The sequence below is a fragment of the Odocoileus virginianus genome, chromosome 3 (assembly GCF_023699985.2).
Source record: "Odocoileus virginianus isolate 20LAN1187 ecotype Illinois chromosome 3, Ovbor_1.2, whole genome shotgun sequence".
Lineage (NCBI taxonomy): Eukaryota > Metazoa > Chordata > Mammalia > Artiodactyla > Cervidae > Odocoileus > Odocoileus virginianus.
In genome coordinates, this window is record NC_069676.1 from 85324266 (window position 1) to 85331904 (window position 7639).

Sequence of the window (7639 nt, forward strand, 5' to 3'; positions counted from 1 at the left end):
GAGCATCTGTCCTGGAACAGCTGGATCAGGCATTATGAAGGTTGAGAGTAGGGTGGGGTGGAATAAAATACTCACTGGGGAGCTAAGACCAGGGTATCATAAACTAGAATAAATGCTGAGGGAACTCCAGAGTATCAGGGATCCATGAGGGCTTGGAATGATCCAGAAATGAAAATGGGGGAAAATGGGATTTTAAAATGGGTGGAAAGAAGTAAGAATTGGGTGAGAGGATGAAAACCTAGACAAGGAGGGTAGCAACGGGAATGGAAGAACAGGGATAGGGACCCTGGAGATCTTACTGAGAAGACCGAGAAAACTTCATAACTTACTGGCATGGGGAAAACCTCAGTAACTGAGGCAAGGAATCAATGGGTGAGGAAAGCAATTCTTTTTAACAGAGATCAGAAATTCCAGATAAAGGGAAGGTATTGAGGGTGGAGGTGGGTTAGGTATATGAGGAAAGATGAGTTCTTTTTGGAAATGCCAGTTTTTAGGAACTGAAGACTTTACTGAGTAAAATGTCTGTAACGTCTTTGGAATAAGAGCAAAGAGATGGGGAAAAGTAGGATCGGAGATAATGGTAATTTGAGTCACTATCATAGAGTTGATAGTTGAAGCTAGGGAAACGAAAGATTTCTTTGAGAAAATATGTAGAGAGATGTATGGAAAGCAAAGGACTATTAGCCATCCTCATTGACCTGAAGGATCTAGCAACAGCAAATGGGCTAGTGGTGTAATGCTATTGAAATTTTAATGGGTTTAGTTCTGATTTTTCTCAGGGTACACACTTAGTGCCACATATAATGAGTATTTGTTGTTTGACTTAATGATTGAATGAGTAAATTTTAGATGTTTCAAATCCAAAATGCCTTGTGGGCATCAGGGAAGATTTGGAAGTCAAGGAGCTTTCCCACCTGCACTGAACTGAGTGCTGTGAGCATTATTTGTTACTCAACCCTGTGATTCAGACGGTCAAGAATCTGCCTGTGATGCAGGAGACCAGGGTTCGATCCCTGGCTTGGAAGATCCTCTGAAGAAGGGAATGACAGTTCACTCCAATATTCTTGCCTGGAGAGTTTGATGGACAGAGAAGCCTGGCGGGCTACAGTTCGAGGGGTCGCAAAGAGTCGGACATGACTGAGCAACTCACATACGCATCACACACATGCACACACTGAAGAAGTGATTAGCTAAAATGGTTCTCCCATCACATGAAGGGATTAGTTAGTTCAGTTTTCAAAGGAGTCATCTGACTATGAGACTAGTCCAGGTACATTCACTGAGACATTCCCAGTGGGCAGGGAGCCCGGGAGAGAATAGCACAGAGGCGCTGGGCTATGACCTAGTTTTCCCCTTGGAATCAGGTCCCGTCTCCTGGGCCCGCCGTGGCCTCCCCCCGTGGCAGTTCCACTCTCACTGACCTTTCTCCTGTACCAGCAGCTGCTGCTGACAGTCGGGCTCTGGCTCCCTCAGTGAAGGCAACACGTAGTGGTCTGCCCTGAAACTTCCTACTTGTCTCCTCAGAGCTCAGGGCCGCCTACAATTGCACCCAAGCACTTCTGCCTTCCTACTTGCAACGTTTAGCACCGTAGTGTCTAGTTCTTGAGGGGCCCTGGTGAGGATGAATGAATTTTATGCTGACTGGGGGTTTTCTGAAGACAAAGCCTCGGTTCAGATAAACGGTTCACTGATAATATGTGCAGCGTCACAGCGAAATGCCAGAGCTTTAAATATACACAATCCTGGATGTGAGTCACAGGTCTTCAGTGGGATAGGTGTGTGGTTTGAGACAGTTGCTCAAAATTTTGTCTCTTTTAAAATAATTTTTATTGCTCTGTTTTTGGCTGTGTCGGGTCTCCGTTGCTATGGATTGGCGTTCTCTAGTTGCGGTGCACGGCTTCTTGTGGTGGTGGTTTCTCTTGATGCAGAGCGTAGGCTCCAGGGCTTGCGCTCTAGGGTCCAGGCTCAGTAGTTGAAATACTCAGGATATAAAATACCAGGCTCTGGGGCACAGGCCTAGTTGCTCCGTGGCATCTTCTTGGACCAGGAATTGGATCATGTCTCCTGCATTGGGCAGGTGGATTCTTTACCACTAAGCCACCAGGGAGGCCCTTGATCAAACTTTCTTGAAGACAGTTTCCCCAACTAAAAACTACGACATGTAATAGCTATCTTTGAAAGTGGCTATAAGGATGAATAAGACAATGTACATAAAGAGACCCTGCAGGGTACCTGACACATTGTAGGAGCTTAATAGGTTGGTATTCGAAAGACAGGCCAAAGAAAAACACACATGTACCATTTCTACACTTCACAAATCATTCTACGTGGGCTTAGGGAAAAGATGAAGGCAGACAGACATACAATCTTTCCCCTAGTTTAGGAATGTGTATTCCAGGGTCTACCTGGTCAGAGTGCTTCAATTTCTATGATGTTATTTTGTAAGCTGGTTCTTCAGCATATGGAAGAATGGTACCTTAGAGAATGAAACGAGTTAATAGATTTTCCTCAAATTGGAGCAATTTTCTTCTTCTTTATTGAATCAGGAAAGCTAACTGTCAAAGAGGCATAGAGTGGTGTAGATAATGCCCTAAGGTAACAAAACTCTATTATGTTGTATTCCATTAGCACCAAGCAAAGGGTATTTTAGAAGGAAATTTCACTGTGTAATAAGAGGGAATTGTAGCTCAAACTTTATCCTGCATTTTTCCGGGTTTTTCTACTTTGTACCGTAGTAGCATTACCCCAGATGGAAATATCCCAGGTGCACTTTTTCCCCTTGAAATAATCTAGTGTTAACACTAAATTGAAGATTATCTTTGAAGTAAACTACCTTAAGATGAACAGAGAAATACTCAATTTCCCTTGACTTATCATCTGTCTCCCTCCCTCCTTTTATGGAAGCCAGGGTCACCAGTGTCTTCACCCTAAATAAGAAGGCAGGTGACCTTGCAGCTGCTCCTGTGTGTAGCATGCAGCAGCTCCATGCTAAGTCACTTCAGTCATGTCCAACTCTTTGTTACCCTATGGACTGTAGCCTGCCTCTGTCCATGGAATTCTACAGTCAAGAATACCAGGTGAGTTTCCGTTCCCTTCTCCATGGGATCTTCCTGACCCAGGCATCGAACCCTGGTTTCCTGCATTGCAGGCGGACTCTTCACCGTCTGAGCCATGGCTGGGAAGCAGCTGCTCCTGAGTACTAGCCAAATCTTCTCCAGAAGAGGTTCTGCTCTATTCTGACTCTTATCCCAACTCAGACTCAGGGGCTCTTTCTATAAATTAATGCTTGCTCTCATAAATCTTACAAAACCGAATGTATTTCTCATTTAATAGTCATATACTAAAATTTTAAAAATGATACCTCAGAGCGTTAGGAATATGTATTAAAACGGCTCAATAGTAGATAAAAACACAAATTTTTCTGCGAGAATTGAGGATTCTAGTTACTTTAAATAAGAAAGGCTAATCCCTTAATAATCAAACTCATGCCAAATCACATAGTCTGAGCATGTGGTAATCTGAGAGCAGGGTCACACCTGAGTTCCTACCCACTGGGTAAGAAAGAGGTTTGTCTACAGGGAACTGCAAAAGTCCTGGAAAAGTTTCACTTTTACTGTTGAAGAATGAAGAAACTGAGGTACCAGTCTGTGGCCTATCAGAAAGTGGGGTGCAGGAGGTGAGTGGCAGATGAACTAGCAAAGCTTCTTCTGCCACTCTTCATTGCTCCAGGGAAGATCCCCTGGAGGGCATGGCAATCCACTCCAGTATTCTTGCCTGGAGAATCCCATGAACAGAAGCGCCTGGTCGAATACGGTCCATAGGGTAGCCAAGGGTCAGACATGACCGAATAACTGAATGTGCACATACAATGCACTACATACTACTACAAACTATTTTTGAGAGTGAAATTCAATTGTACAAGTTTTAAAAGCTACAGTATTGGTGTAAGCATAGGGAAATTATAATTTTTGTAATAATATAAAATCTTAGAAACCCTAGAGTCCGAACACAAGGTATTTTCACTCCATTATATCAGGTAACCCAAGTAGAAAGGTATTGTTGAAAGTGTCCCCAAAGACTTTTTTTTCTTAAATGAGGAAACAGGAAATGGAGGCACCAGAAAACTCAAATGACTTGCTCAAGTTCATTCACCTTCTTGGTGTCTGTGGACCAGAATTTAGGTTTCTTATGTCCCAGATGAATTCTTGCCTACCGCAGCCTCTCAACAGCCCCCCCCAAAAGTGGTAGCCTTTCCTTATAAATGCTGTATTGTTATGATGGTTTCATTTTTGGTGTGAAGGAAGGTGTTATGGGTTGAATTTTGTCTCCTAGAAAGACATGCTGAAGACCCGATCCCCAACATCTCAGAAAGTGAGCTTATTTGGAAAAGGGTTATAGCACAATTTGAAAGCATCAATTCCTGGGTGCTCAGCCTTCTTTACGGTCCAACTCTCACATCTGTATACAACTACTAGAAGAACCATAGCTTTGACTATATGGGTCTTTGTTGGCAGGGCTTCCCTGGTAGCTCAGATGGTAAAGAATATGCCTGCAATGAGACAGACCCAGGTTCGATCCCTCGGTTGGCAAGATCCCTTGGAGCAGGAAGTGGCACCCCACTCCAATATTCTTGGAATATTGGCCTAGTATATTCCATGGACAGAGGAATCTGGTGGGCTACAGTCCATGGGCTTGCAGAATCAGACACAACTGAGTGACTAACAGAAACTGGGGTAGGTGAGTCCTTAATCCGATATGACTGTGTCCTAATAAGAAAAGAGTCAGAGAGAATGCCATACGAAGGGAGAGAGACACACAGGGAGATGATGGCCATTAGATAACAGTGGCAGACATTCCAGTGAGGCATCTGCAAGCCCAGGAAGCCTGAAGACTGCCTCCTACTACCAGAAGCAAGAGGAAGACAGAAAAGATTTTCTTCTTTGGGCTTCAGATGAAACATGGCCCTGCCCTCGTTTTGGAGGCTTCTAGCCTCCAGAACTGTGAGCGAATAAATTGTGGTTGTTTTAAGTCTCCTGGTTTGTGGTACTTTGTTAAGGCAGCTATAGGAAATGAATACACTTGGCAGTGTAACATGGCAATTTATTTGGCTTTCCGGATCAGTCTGCTCAAGGACTCATAAAAGCTCAGCAGTCTGAGGCATTTGTCTACGGCTTCCCTACACAGCATGCACTCCCATGGCTATTTCTTCTCTAGGGTTTTGTAGAATTGGTTTTCCAAATGGAAGGAAAAATAGTGAAGGGGAGGGAACATTTTCTCCTCTGCTTTTTGTAATTTTGGAAGGCAGCTATGTGTACCACTATACCACCAACGCTGCTATTGTAATTTTGGAATTGACGATTTGGAGAACAGCCTGTGTGATTTTATTGTTGTAGGTTCTGGGTATGCTTTTATAGGCTGCCAGCATACTGTTTGTTTGCATGATCCACGTGCTGAATTTGAGTTTCCTATTATTTTCCTAATTAGTCTAAACATCTTGGGTACACTTTGTGGGATTCAGACCTGTCAAAACATCTAGATTATCAAAGTGGGCCTTGCACTAGAAGATGGAGATGCTGATTTTCTAAAAAAAAAGAAAAAAAAGAGAGCAGAAACTGGCTCATTCTAACATTTTTTTTTTTTGCATTTATATCATTGTGTCAGCTATTAATTCATTTAACAAAAATGACTTAAATCCGAATTCCTATATTCAATAAGGATCGGATAGCTTTTGGCAAAAATTCTTATCATCTAAAACAGTAACAGTAATACTTTGACTTTCACTATTTGTATCATTACCATTGGATCTATGAGTTGGCAAAATTAACACCATCTTATAGGGTTAAAAATTAGGAGAGTATATTTTAATCTTTCACATTCTTCTGTTCACTGGTAAGACTATGTAGCTGGGAAACAGACCTCTAAATTATACAAAATGATGTTCTCATTGTTTTAACTTTATTAGTGTTCCCAGAGACTTACCAGTCAGTGCCCAGAGGTAATGATTATTTTGTTTAGACTGGAAATTAACGTTGAGAGCTTATGTAAGTCTTGAATTTAGAACTGGCAAAAATCCACTTCCAGTTGACTTAGCTATGACAGTTATTTTTTTTAATTTTCTTGATTAGGGGACACATTTTCTTATTTGTAAACAGTTTATTTTGGCTGTACTGGGTCTTCGCTGCTGTGTGGGCTTTTCTCTAGTTGCGGCGAGCAGGGGCTATGCTCTTCTTGTGGTACTTGGGCTTGTCATTGCAGTGGCTTCTCCTGTTGCGGGGCATGGGCTCGAGTGTGCAGGCTTCAGTAGTTGTGGCCTGTGGGCTCGAGAACCCAGGCTCAATAGTTGTGGTGCATGAGCTTCGTTGTTCCAAGGCATGTGAGATCTCCCAGGACCAAGGATCAAACCTGAATCTCCTGCGTTGCAGGCAAATTCTTTACCACTGAGCCGCAAGGGAAGCCCCAGAAACTTCTTAATATATAGGTGTGAATCCCATGAAACTATATACTTTTAACATATAAATGCCAGAAACTATTCTAAAGCAACTTTATTGCTTTTTGTCTCTGTATAATATCTTGACATTACTTGCGTACGCTGGCATTTGTGAAGCTAGTTTGAAAGAAAATTTTTTTATATTTACCTTTGTGCTATTCCACAGTCAGACAGCAATACTGGTTCCATTTCCATCTGGGCATGTGCTTTTGGATTTTTAAACTACTAGTTGTCCTGGACTTTTCCATATTAGTGTATATACAGCTTCTGTTTATTTTCCTAAAAATGTTTTTTCATTGTAGGATTGCAGACTTACAATCCTCAAAAGTCAAAATAAAATTTATCGTTTCTTTTCTCATGACTTGAAAAATGTATTTCCTCTCTGTATTGATTTGTATCATGAAAAGGCAAAATCAGTCATGGAAGAGCATTGAGAAATGCTGATTGTAGATGTGAGGGTTCTAAAGGTACAGTAACTGCTAGCATCTCAGTAATTACAAAGATCTGTCTCAAAAATATCAAGCCATGAATACGCTGTGGGATTTGAAATGGCAAGTTTATTTTTCACTTCTTAAGTGCCCCAAATCCTCAACTCAATTACATCTTGATATTCATGAGAACAAATTTGCCTATTGCTTCCATTTCATATTTTGTTTCGTGTGCTGCTTTCTCAAACTTTGTTGCACTTACAAATCACCTGGGAATCACGTCAACAGGTGCTTTGGGTCAATATTCTGAGACAGATCTTGATATTCTCCTCTTCTCAGATGATGCCATTACTGCTGATTTGAACAACACTTGAACAGTAAAAATATAGTGATCTTTCCCTGTGGCTCAGCTGGTGAAGAATCCACCTGCAATGTGGGAGACCTGGGTTCAATCCCTGGGTTGGGAAGATCCCCTGGAGAAGGGAATGGCTACCCACTCCAGTATTCTGACTTGGAGAATTCCATGGACTGTATTGTCTATGGGGTTGCAGAGTCGGACACAACTGAACGACTTTCACTTTTCTCTCTTCTGGAAACTAAATTCTAATGGGAAATCCATTCTAGGTAGCATGGAACATGAACAAGGTACTGGCCAACTAGGAGTTTCCCTAACAAATGTCTTGGGGGCTTAAGGTAACATTTCTTCTGTGAGTTATAAAAGCTG